Source organism: Jaculus jaculus, chromosome 11 (assembly GCF_020740685.1).
Source record: "Jaculus jaculus isolate mJacJac1 chromosome 11, mJacJac1.mat.Y.cur, whole genome shotgun sequence".
Taxonomy (NCBI): Eukaryota; Metazoa; Chordata; class Mammalia; order Rodentia; family Dipodidae; genus Jaculus; species Jaculus jaculus.
This window is the reverse complement of record NC_059112.1, coordinates 58,235,465-58,249,348: the sequence shown is the minus strand read 5'-3', so window position 1 is coordinate 58,249,348 and position 13,884 is coordinate 58,235,465.

Sequence of the window (13,884 nt, the reverse complement as noted above, 5' to 3'; positions counted from 1 at the left end):
TACCATGAGGGAAATGCCTATGGATTTTTGAATTTGCTATTGTCTAAACTTCTGTTTCAGGTAGATAGAAGATAATCCCTCTCTATCCTACATTGTAGAAGAAAGGGGGGGAAATAATGAGTAACAATTATCTCTCCTTGTTTCTATATTAATTACAGTAAATGTGAAAATACAGACCAATGAGATGTACATTTACATCTACTTTAGCCTAGACATGTACCTGAAGATCCATAGCTATAAATAAAGCCAAAATATGTACATATGTAAATAACTGGTGCTTTCCCTCACACTGGAAAGCTCTGCTTTTCGTCTGCTACTGTTGATGTTGACAGAGCAAGGAGTGAAGTGACACTACAGAGTCGGATACACCAATCACACGAGCCCAGGCACACGCAGGAGAGAAGCAATGAGCTGGTTCTCCTCATTTTACTCCTTGCATTTTTTTAACACCAAGGTAATATTTGATAGCAGCATGAGTGGAGTGCACCAAAATGAAAACATGTTTTTAAAAGGGCATCAAACCAAGGGTGACTTTCTGGGTCTATATTTTAGATTCACATGCCAATTATTTCAGGTGTAGGAAACTGAGACACAAGGATGCCTACACTTATATGCACAATATTTTCCTTCATTGCCTGGGTGTCAGACACAAGTAGGTAAACAAACACAAAAATATGTACTTGCAATGTTTTTATATTCAGTTACTGGTTTACTAATCCAACATTTGCTAAACTGAACTGTTAGACAAAGATACCTGCTTTGTGTTACTGGTTGGTCAATACACGGCAACTGAAAAAAAAAAAAAAACCAAAAACCTAACAAGGACAACCATTAGATCTTTACTTGATGTATATTGGACTGACTTGAGAGGTTTGACCTTTTTGGTATAACTCAGGGGCACTGATCTTTGAATGAAACTTTACTCAAGATAAACATACATACATAAATGTGAAGTTCCATACAATTAGCTCAGCTCAAATTTTGTATAAATAATGATACAGATTATGCACATATCTATTAGTATAAAACATATGGGTTTTTCTGTATTTTCATGGAAATACATGTATTCATGTATTTATTCCTCCATAGGTATTTGAAGACAATAAATAGTCATCAGTTATCTAAGCAATAGGACATTTATCCCACTTAAGGCCTCTGAAATCTTTAACATAGCAATTCAGGGTAAATTGTCTATTCAAAATGTTTTTCTATAAGCATTTAAATATTTTTTAAATTGTACCATAGTATCTGAATAAATTTATAGTGTTTACAAGCAGAAGGACTTTAAATACTTTGCCGACAAATTTCTTTCCTTGACATACAAGAAAACAGGTGTTGAGAGAATAAATGACCTGTCCAAGGCCAAACAAGGTCAAATGAGTTTCTGAGGGAGCCGGAGTTAGTAAAGCAGAGACTTCCATTATGAGTTGTCGTCATTGGCACTAAATCTCATGGAGGGGTGGGGGCCGAGGAGATGGCTCAGCAGGTAACAGTACTTGCTTTGCAAGCATGAAAGCCTGAATTGGATCCTCAGCACCCACATTAAAAAAAATCACATATGGCCACAAACAGCTGTAACCCCTTGCTGAGGAAAGTGAAGATAAGCAAATCACTGATCAGATAATCTAACCTAAAAGTGGCAGCTCCAGCTAGGTTCAGGGAGAAACCCTGTCTCAAGGAAATTCTACATGCATGTGCTCAGGGAGATGTGTCTGCACGCACACACGCATACACAACACACACAGACACACCCCTCTACCACACATTCTATGCACACACCAAAAAAACTCACTGAGGTGCCAAAAATGTTTACATTGTCTTTTAAATTCTTCTTTTTTCCAGTAGTAGTTTATGTACATAAGCTTTATTTTTAAACTTCAGATTTTTTTTTCCAACTTTCTGTTGATACCTTAAAGATATTGGGTGTGGTAGTGCATGCCTTTAATCCCAGCATTTGGGAGGCAGCAATAAGAGGATCGCCATCGGTTCAAGGCCACCCTGAGACTACATAGTGAATTGCAGGTCAGTCTGAGCTAGAGTAAAACCCTACCTCAAAACAAAACAACAACAACAAAAAGATATTATACATTATGAAAGAGTCTCTTAAATTTTAGAAATTTACTTTTAGAATTTAGAAATGTTTGTCTGTTTATATTGCACTTGGCAATGTATTTGGCACCCCACATACTCATTCATCAAGGATTTAGGAGGACTTTTCATTACAATGTCAAAAGTTTACATGTATTATAGAACACATATTTTTAGAGTTCGTTTTGGTTGCTTTGTTTCTTTGCTCGTGTATACATGTGTAATGTGTACATGTGTATGTATGATATGTTGTGTGTGTGTGTTGTAATGTGGGCATGTATGTGTAATGTGGTATGTGTATATATGTGTGTGTGGTGTAATGTGGGTGTGAATGTGTGATGTGGTATGCGTATGTGTGTGGTGTAATCTGGGTATGTATGTATGGTGTGGTATGTGTGTGTGATGTGGTATGTGTATGTATGTGGTGTATGAATGTGTATGTGTGATGTGGCATGTATATGTGTGTGGTGTAAAGTGGGAATGTATTATGATGTAGTATGTGTATGTGTGTGGTGTAATGTGGGTGTGTATGTATGATGTGGTATATGAATATGTGTGTTCTCATACGTGGTGCTCCACGTGCTTATCTCTAGTAGGGATGCTAACTTACAGTGGCCTGAGCAAAACTGCAGGTGTCCTGCTTAGTAGCTCCTCCACGTAGTCTTATTTTGAGCCTGAGTCTCTTACTGACTCTCAAGCTTGTTTTGTCACAGATTCCTTGCCTTTTAAATATCCACTTGGTTTTTGCTAGCAAGTATGAGGCTAAAAACAGAATTGGGGGGCAATAAATTTTAATGATATTTCTGTACATGCTTTTTGGTTTTTTTTTTGTTGTTATTTTGTTTTTTTGAGGTAGGATCTCACTCTAACCAAGGCTGATGTGGAATTCACTATATTGTCTCAGGCTGGCCTCAAACTCATGGCCAACCTTCTAACTCTGCCTCCTGAGTGCTGGGATTCAAGGCATGAGCCATCATACCCAGCCCTTTTTAGATGCTTTTATAGACAAAAGAAGAGGCCCCAAGTATATAATTCTGTCAATGGAATCAAGACCATTGACATTGTAGGCATGTGTGTGTGTTTGCACATATGTGAATGACAGCATCAAAAATTGCTTTGTTTTGGAAAATAGTATTTTTGGTTTTGGAAGATACTATTTTTCTGTCTCTTTTCTTAGACATTAAGCAAATATAAAAGTTAGGTGAAGATATTACCTGGGACTTTTTTATTGCTAAAAAGTATAAAGTTTGTCATTTTAAATACACTTATAGATGGAAGTTTCTCACAGTTACTAAGTGTTACTATTGCATCTAATGAAGATGACAGATTTGAGAGATCAAGCCATAGGAGGTCAACAAAACCACCAAAAGCTCCTCAATTAACAAACATATTAACTGCTCTTGGCATAATCCAATCTAATTGGTACTCTCTGTTGTAGGCTAAACTGAGAATTAACACACATACCCACACATAAGCACAACTAGTCTGGTGTACAATACTCAGAAATAGTCACAAGTGATTGTTTTAAAGTTAACAATTGTTTAGTCCAGGCGAGCTCAGCGACTGCTCAGTGACAGTAGCTGCCTTTTGTGGGAGACAGCTTTGCATGTAGAGCTCTAGTCTAACAGTTATAATGATGCTTTTTATCATGATCACAAAGCATTTAATTGCACAGAACAATTTAGAAACCAGAGTTTAGGTCGAGACCGATCATAATCTGAGACAGATAGCACTGATGTGGGAAGCAGCAGGCACTCCAACAAAATAATAATCAATGAATAATTATAGAGGTAAAACTTCATAGCTTCATTGTGTTTCTGTTTAGGATAAATGCAATCTAGACAAGTCACCTTTAATTGCTAAATGCTTTTAAGAGCCATCAGAGGGTTATTATTTCCTCACTGAGTTTTCATTACTACAGAGATTATGATTTTCCTAGTACTGTATCACAAGATAATGTGGTATGGAGGGTAGAGTGAGGAAGAAATAAGTCCAAAGAGTCATTGCTGTAAAACGTGACTTGCACTTTTAGCTTTTTCGTTCTCTGAGACAGGGCCTTACCATGTCTGTCAAGCTGGCCTCAATTTGGTGACTCTCTTGCCTTGCCTCCCATGTGCTGGGATTACAATCATGCAAGTCCATGTTCCATTCTAATTTGCTATGTTTATTAACAAAGTATTTTAAACTTCTTATTGACAATTTCCATAAACATAGATAATATACCATAATCATAATCCTATCATCCTTTTCTACCCCGTTCCCCTCCCAAATTCCCCCTCCACTGAATCCCTTCTTATTTCCAATTAGTCTCTCTTATTTTATTTTATTTTTCAGTTTTTCAAGGTAGGGTCTCACTCTAGTCCAGGCTGACCTGGAATTCACTACATAGTCTCAGGATGGCCTTGAAACTCATGGTGATCCTCCTAACCCTGCCCCTCAAATGCTGGGATTAAAGGTGTGTGCCACCATACCCAGCTTAAATATATTTTTATTTATTTATTTGAGAGAGAGAGAGAGAATGGACATGTCAGGGTCTCTAGCCACTACAAACGAATTCCAGACACATGTGCATCTGGCTTATGTGGGGACTCAAACCTGGGTCCTTTGGCTTTGCAGGCAAATGCCTTAACCACTAAGCAATATCTCCAGCCCTTCTCTTCTATTTTTATGTCATCATTTTTTTCTTCCTATCATGCAGGTTTTGTGTAGGTAGTGTCAGCCATTGTGAGGTCATGCATATCAAGGCTACTTTGTGTCTGGAAGACAGCATTGTAAGCACTCCTCCCCTTCTTTTGGCTCTTGCATTCTTTCTGTCACTTCTTTTGCAATAGTCTCTGAGCCTTGGAGGATGTGATAGAGATGTCCCAGTGCTGAACACTCCACTGTCTCTTCTCAAAACTTTGGTGAGTTTCCAGTGTCCCTAGTGGTCACCACCATCTGCAAAGAAAAGCTTCTTTAACCAAATGATAGGATAACATTATACTTACAGTTTTTATGTGTTTTTTTTTTTTTAAATTAGGGGTTGTGGAAAAGACTCTGTGGGTAAAATGCTTGCAGCACAAGTGTGAATACTTGAGTTCAGATACCCAGAATCCACATGACACTTGGACTGTAGACAGGTATCTGTCCAACATGCCTATGGAGAACAGAAAATGGGGAATTTCCCAGAAGCTCATTGGCCAATTAGCCTGGGGAACACAGTGCTGCCCAATGAGAAACCCTGCCTTAAGTGAGGCGGACAATGAAAGCCAACACTTGAACTTGTCCTCTGACCTCCTCACTTCCACCATGACCTGTGTGTACCCATACTCATTCACATGAACACTCACATGTGTGCTCATATGCATGTACACACGCACACATCCTACATAGACACATACCAAAAATACCTGTGCTCCTTTTATGTACCTTATTGCTAAGAAAACTGTTCTGCATGTATAACTGAAATAACATGCTGTCATATAGTCAGCTTGAAGGCAAAGCATCATAAATAAAGACAATCAGATTACCAGAGTTTGCAGCTTATAAGATCATGCTTCCTGAATTTACATTAATTTCTAAAAATCAGAATTGCTATCTCAAAAAAGCCAGAAAGAGTGCTGTAAAAATAAATTACTTTATTAACCTTTATAGTGCAAAAATAGAGTATGTTTGCTAAGAACTAAGAAGAAAATGTCAGTGTGAACATTATTGGTATGTCAGTATAGGTCAGTAGGAAACAATTACTATGATAAACTTGTCTCTCAGATATCAAGAAAACTTTAATATGTTTCCCATGTTTTTACTCATTACTTCTTTTGCTGTTGTTTTTTTCTGTATTTCATGTTAGAAGAATGGGTTAGTCTTTAAAATTTCATTAACAAGAGCAACTGTAGTATGCATTGATATTTTTTTTTTTCTCAAAAGGCAGTCTAACCTATCAGATAGCCTGGTGGTTGGTGGTTTCACTCTTATGAATTTTGAACCCATGAAAAACTCAAAAGGACACAGATGAATAGCTAATGAAATCTGTTGAGCTTCAGAATGTTGGGGGACATTGGGTATAAGCAGAATTATAAAGTTTAACCCTTCAGATGAAAACAGGAAGCTGGATGCAAGTCCTTCCATAATATTCTCTGTCTATTGGCCTTTGACAGCCAAGTTTATTAGTCATGAAGCCAACACTTGAGGTTCGTAAGTTATTCCTGCCAACCTTAGCAAAGCAAGATGTCACCTCAGAGCATACGTCAGCACAGCCACCACCACATGCTTCTTCAGCTCCTGTGGCGACTTGTCAAGCATGAGATATGGGATTTGGTAGAAAGGTTTTTCCTGTTGAGAGTGGCAGGGACAGCTCTGGACCTCAAGTCCATACATAACTCAAATGCTATGCTTTCCCTTTCTCTGCCATTAAAAAATATATTGTGTGTGGGTATGCATGCCCCAGTGTTTCATGCTGCCTCAAGTGACTACCTGTTTGGCTTTATATAGGTGGCCATAGAATTGAGCTGTGGGCTGGCAAGCTTTGAAAACAAGTGCCTTTGACAGCTAAGGCATACCTCCAGCCTTTCTGCCAATTATTCAATAGTACATGAGCACAGCTAATGACCAAAGAACTTTTCCTCTTCCCATGATAAGGATGGTGACATTTGAGAAACCCGGGGATATAGGGCGCATTCTTTAAAGAGTTGATAAGAAATATAAGAAGAAAATGTTTCTAGAAAGTGGTAAAATCAGGAATATATTGAAAGAAAAATTAATAGCAACAATAATACATTGTCTTAGCTTTTAATTCTTCATCCTGTGATATCAAACATGCCATGTTTTAAAAAGATTCTTTGGTGCATATCAACTAACTTGGTTCCATGCAGAGAAGGACAATTTAGGCCATTTTAGGGATTTGCATATTACTGTCATAATTGGTTATTAAAGAGAGAAGATGCTAAAGAAAAATGGAATTATTTTCTTACAAGGTTTTTGGATATAGACTAACATATTTTAGCATATAAAACATGGAATGTAGGGCTGGAGAGATGGCTTAGCGGTTAAACGCTTGCCTGTGAAGCCTAAGGACCCCAGTTCGAGGCTCAGTTCCCCAGGTCCCACGTTAGCCAGATGCACAAGGGGGCGCACGCGTCTGGAGTTCATTTGCAGAGGCTGGAAGCCCTGGCGCGCCCATTCTCTCTCTCTCCCTCTATCTGTCTTTCTCTCTGTGTCTGTCACTCTCAAATAAATAAATAAATAAAAATTTAAAAAAAAAACAAAAAAAACATGGAATGTAGATAAAATATGTAAATATGGAAACATAGATAAGCGTATGTAGGCCTTAGATATTATTTATTTATTTGTAAAAGAGAGAAATAGAGAGCATGGTCACACCAGGCACACCAGACACATGCACCACTTTGTCCACCTGGCTTAATATGGATACTGGGGAATTGCCTTCAGGCTGTCAGGCTTTTCAGGCAAGCACATTTAACTGCTGAGCTATCTCCCCAGCTCCAACATATGATTTTTTTTGTTTATTTCTATTTCTTTATTTATTTGAGAATGAAAGATAGACACAGAGAGAAACAGGCAGAGAGAAAGGGAGAGGATGGGTGCACCAGGGCCTCCAGCCACTGCAAATGAACTCCAGATTCATGTGCTACTTGTGCATCTGGCTTATGTGAGTCCTGGGGAATAGAGCTTCAAACCAGGGTCCTTAGGTTTCACAGGCAAGTGTTTAATTGTTAAGCCATCTCTCCAGCCCCAACAACATATGGATTTTTTTGTTGTTGTTGTTTTTTCGAGGTAGGGTCTCACTCTATCCCAGGCTGACCTGGAATTCACTCTGGAGTCTCAGGGTGGCCTCGAACTCATGGTGATCCTCCTACCTCTGCCTCCCGAGTGCTGGGATTAAAGGTGTGCACCACCACGCCCAGCTTAACATATGGATTTTTAAAAGATAGGGTCTTATGTAGGTCAGGCTGGCATCAAACTCATTATACTGCCAAAGATAATCTTGTACTCCTGATGCTCCTGCCTTAATATTCCAAATAGTTGTGCCACTGCACTTGGCTCCCAATAAATACTTTAAAGGCTATCCCGTCCTCACGGTGACAACTTTAAATTCATTTTTTGTGCTACTAATGAGGAAACAAAATAATTGTGATTATAAAACAAAAAGCTGTCCTGAAATAAGGATCATAACAGTTACAAATTGCTAAGGTGTGTTCAAATTATAGTTCATTTGTTCAATGCAACATAGGAGTCTCTAAAAAAATCTTTTGGGGACTGAGGAAATGGCTTAGTTGTTATGGCATTTGCCTGCGAAGCCTAAGGACTGGGGTTCAATTCCCCACATAAGCCAGATGCACAAGGGGGCACATGTGTCTGGAGTTTGTATACAGTGGCTAGAGGCCCTGGCATGCCATTCTCTCTTTCTCTCTGTCTCTTTTTCTCAAATAAATAAATAAATAAATAAAATCTTTAAAAAAATCTTTTGCTATCTAAAAGTACACAGTAAAAATCATGGGTGTTGGTAATGGAATTCTATTCAGCAGTAAGGAAAAATAAATAAGTGGACCTGGAAAAAATTATAGTGAGTGAGATAACCCAGGCTCAGAAAGACAAACCCTGCATGTTTTCTCTCATATGCAGATTCTAACTGGGACTAATTTGGTGTGTCTATGAATTGTAGTAAGCATCAATGGTACTGGTCAGGAGTGAGGCTTGGAGAGAGAGAAGAGGGCAGGATTAGAGGAAGGATAGTAGTCAGGCAAGTGGAGAGACAGGACACAGGGGGTGGAAGGGTCTCGGAGAGGACAGAGGAAAGAGAGGAAGGATAGAGGAAGAGATACACAGAAGTAAAGATGGCACTAATTAGTACTATGGAAACCTACTTCATCAGCTAATTAAAAGACATCACTCCCCTGAGAGAAAGAGAGAGTTTGGGTGGAAGTACCTGGCTGAGGTTAAAAAACAAAAAAAAAAAAAGCTTTTCTCTAAAACCATGAGCTGTTGCTAGTCAGTCCCAGGGTCATCATCCCACCACAGTGAGCTTTTGGTCAACAAAACCCAAGAGGACTGCAAAACAATGCAGGTCATTGCCAAAGCATTTGGTTACCTACCAGAACTAGATGGTATTGCTGAAAACACCACAGGCTTCAGTCTCAAAACACTGAAAAAATCAACCTAGAACGGAGAGGAAGCCAGCTGCCCTGCTGATTAGTTCTCATAGTGCCAGAAAAACGTCATCAACAGTGTGAACTTGCAGAGGATCCTGCTGGTTACAAAATCAACCAGCCATGCAAGATGTACTCACTGGTACAATAGTGGCACATAAGTTATGTGGGTAATCAACTGCCCTCTGATTGGATATGAGGCCTGCTCAGTGGGAGGGAGTTCAGGCCTGGTTTTGAGAACACAACTGGAAGCCTATAGCATGGAAGGTCATACACCCTAGAAGGAAGCTTCCATCATTCTTTGGCTAAAATGAGATGTTGTGGCTATCAAAAAGCCTTCTAAATGTGCAAGTTTATCCCCTTTGATGAATTCTGCTCTCAGTATTGGTTAGAGAGAATTTTTTTACAGATGATGCCAAATACTGGACAGACCCAAGACCCATCAAAATAACATGAATAGAAAACTGAGTGCTTAGCACTAGACAAGTCATCTCTACCACATCCACCAGGGTCAGGAAACATTACAGAAGAAGTTGAAGACTAAATATGAGTGCTAGCCAGAGGTGGTTGCACACACCTTTAAACTCAGCACTCAGGAGTCTAAGGGAGAAAGATCAACATGAGTTTGAGGCAAGCCAGGGCTACAGAGTGATTTCCAAGTCAGCCTGGGCTAGAGTGAAACCCTGCTTCAAAAGACAAAGAAAGAGACAGAGACAGAGAGAGAGAGAACATTGTTTTCAATGTTAGCCAGAGAACCTTACCGATGTAGTTGGAAATAGACACTGAGGAACCTCAAAACAGATCAAAACAGATCAAAACAGAAAATTAGAGGTGGCTGAGAGAACTCAACACTAAAGGAGACTTCCTATACACCCTCCAAAGCTCAGGGAACATTGTGAAAGAAGGAACAAAAAGAATGCAAGAACTACAGAGTAGAAAGGTGTACTGTGAAGCACTGTCCTCCCTATAGAAACCACCTGGTACATTCATGACCTCACAATGTTTACCAGTACTCCACTGCGTAGGGCCCTCAGTGGAATGAAGCAGAGGAGAAAGGATAAAAGAGCATAAACTGAATGGGCATTTGACTTTCTGGTATCTTGTTTCCCATTGTTGTAGCTTGATTCAGGTGTCCCCCATAAGCTTAGGTGTTCTGAATGCTAGGTTCCCAGCTGATGGAGATTTGGGAATTAACACCTCCTGGAGGCAGTGTATTGTTGGGACGGGTTTATGGATGATATAGCCAGTGTCCCCTTGCCAGTGTTTAGCACACTCTCTGGTTCCTGTTGTCCACCTGATGTTGGCCAGGAAGTGATGTCCACCCTCTGTTCATGCCATCATTTTCCTCTGCCATCATGGAGCTTCCCTCTTGAGCCTGAAAACCAAAATAAACCTTCTTCTCACAAGCTGCTCTTAGTGGGGTGATTTCTACCAGCAATGTAAACCTGACTGCAACTCCCAATATATCAATTTCATAAGAACAAATTCACATTTGTTAACATTTTTTTTTTTTTGAGAGAGAGAGAGAGAGAGAGAATGGGTGCACCAGGGCCCTTAGCCACTGCAAATGAACTCCAGATGTGTGAGCCCCCTTGTGTGCAGGTGCAACATTGTGTGCTTGCATCACTGCATCTGGCTTACATGGGATCTAGAGATTTGAACATGAGTTCTTAGGCTTCTCAGGAAAGCATCTTAACTGCTAAGTGATCTCTACAGTCTTTTTATTTTATTTGAGAGAGAGAGAGAGAAATTCATGTTTTAAAAACTAATTAGACCGGAGAGATGACCCAGCTGATAAAGTGCATGCATGCAAGCATGAAGACCTGAAAACATTGTCAGGCAATCCTGATACTGCTGTCCTGGGATGCAGGGTCACTGGTGTAAACCACTTGATTAGCCAATATTAACTGCTGTAGATAGAATGTGAAATGCCCCCGGCCCACCATAGGTTCATGTGTGTGAAGTCTCAGTCCCCACTTGGGGGATTTAGAGGAGTTAGAGGCTCACTGGGGGCTGTGAGATGTTATATCCTGGCCTCACCACCTATGTGCTGTCTACTTCCTGCTATCGATGTGACCAGCCACCTTATACTCGTGCTGCCATGCCTTCCTGACCATAGTGGACTGTACCCCTTCTTAAACTGTCAGCCAAAAATAAAACCTTCCTTCCTAAAATTGCTTTTGTCAGCTATTTCACCACCAACAAAAGTAATTACCAACCATACTATTGCTGTAATCCTTCCGTGGCACTGTGTCATCACAGTACCATACATAGGAGAAACTGCTTTCATGGTGGTTACAGGAAAGCAATGTACTCACAGGGATGAAAAGAATATAAGCGCAGGAGGACAGGGCAGAGGGCTGTGAGACACTGTCTTCTGGACATGACATGGTCGTTACGCACGCGAACTCACAGCAGCTGTGTTTGCAGCACAAGAGCGCCTATCAATACTTCACAATCTCTGCTGAAGGATCCATGAGGCCTCAGACCTCCCAGAGTACCTCGTGACAGCTATGTTTGGGAGCTGGGGATCAGGTTCTTCAGAGGTGTAGCCACTGATAAGCTTCTCATTCCATAGTAAATAATCTTCTACCCATGATCATGCAAACAACCCTGATCTAACTCAATGGTTAAAAAGAAACTGCAAAAAGGAATGAAAGTAAATTGGGAATTAATGAGGAAGAGGTATGATGTTAAGGAGAGAGATAAAAGGGTAATAGTGGAGAATAAGATAAAAACATATGCATGTATAAAAATGTCAAAAATGAAAAAAAGTTAAAAATTTTTTAAAGGAATCTGAACTTCTCATCAAAAAGGTTTTATTAACAACTGTCCTCTAAGTTTCTGTACTAAGTAATGGTGACAAAAAAGACAACAAATAAAGTAAAGATAAATTTAATGCTTAAATACTTGATATATGGTGAGCATTTAGATGATCTCCCAACAAGCACCCGCAGTTTCCCCTTGTGTCAAAGTCACACATTTGTGGTACCCCTGACCACTTCCAGAGAGATGCCTAGTGCAGAAGACTTCCAAGTTGATCTCATTCATTGTGGGCAGCTGTGAGTGGTTCACACAGGGAAAGCTCAGCACTTCTGCTCCATGGTTTGGGAACCAGTATTCTCTTTCTCTCACATCTGAATGGAGGAGCAAGTCACTCCACAAGATGCTGGTATTTCAGAGCCAGAAGTAGGACAAAGTTAATTTCCAGAGACCATAGGCAAGAGATTAGCTGAGAAATTGTGCCAGGATCTTCATTCAGAAGAATTTGGATGCCATACTACTATGAAAACTTTCAATTACCTGACTGGACTACTCATCAGCTTGAGTTTTGTTATTTTAACCAAAGTGAAAGAAATAATTCAAACAGAAAAAAAAAACAAGTCCCCTACCTAAACAGATGGAAAAATACACTGAGAAAAGAGAACTGACAATCAAATCCCGCAGCAAACATGGGAGGACAGTCTTCATAAATGGACACGCATTCCACATAAAGTGAACTCAGGCTATTTGCAGAGAGAAAAAAAAAAATCTTAAAAACAAGGGACGTGGAACAAAGTTGTCAGTCATTGCAGGAAGGAAAGCTGGACAAACTACCCAAAAGATCAAAGAACGCAACAAGCGTAAGGACAGAAAGTATCCAAAATAATTACACATACAAGGTCACACTACTTAGACCTAAATCATCCACTCAGCAAATGAAGGGAGCCCCCATTCCTGAGCACAGTCATTCTTTAAGTCTTTTGGTTAACTTCATAAAGTTGTGTGTAAAAGGATCTTTCTAATCCATCACCAAATATTGAGTAGACCCAATTTTTATAATGCATATGTGGATACAGTAGACAGAACCAGTCAGGAAGCCAAACAGCCCATGGTCACCCAGTTTTGAAAATTCCAACCTAACCAGTTGGAATATTCTCTATTTTTTTTTTTTAACCAACTGAAGACAAATGAACAAAAAAAGCCAGAGAAAATTGAAGACTCTTCAGGCCAAGGAGGCGAGTCAATGTTTAAGGTCACTTGCTGCTTAAGTATGACAACCTTTCCAGCCAGAGATCTCCAAATTTCAGCCCCAAGAACCCAAGTAAAAAATTGGGTATGGCGGACTTCCGGTTAAGATGGCAGCGTAGGTACCACGCCAAAGCAGCCTAGGGAGGCAAAAGACCAAAAAAAACTCAGCAAAATACACACTTTTACTAAAAAGTGAGGTGTATAGGAAATTGAAGCGGCAGCGGAGAAGTAGAAGAGTTATAGAGCATCCAGAGCCTGCACAGGCGGGAAAAGTGGCTCTGGCAGCTCGGCCAACCACCGCGGCCGTGGCGCAGCAGAAAGCCCCCAGACTCGGCTCGAGCTGCAGGAAAAGCCAGGTGCTGGATTTTTCCCCTCACACCGCGCTCTCTGCAACTCGGGAAACATGAGGGGAGAGCGGCAGCGAGCAGCGGAGGAGCAGACCGCGAGGTAGAAGAACACGTGGAACAGCGAGACAACCAGAGCAGCCGCGGTTCCCTCCCCCCCCCAACGCCTGAACCCAGCTCCAGCAAACAGAGCAGCGGCCCGGGACCTGGCCACGCCAACTTGGACTGACAACGGGATCCAAACAGGAGCAGAGTTCGGCAGCAACATCAGCGGCTTCAGCACCGGTAACAGTGGC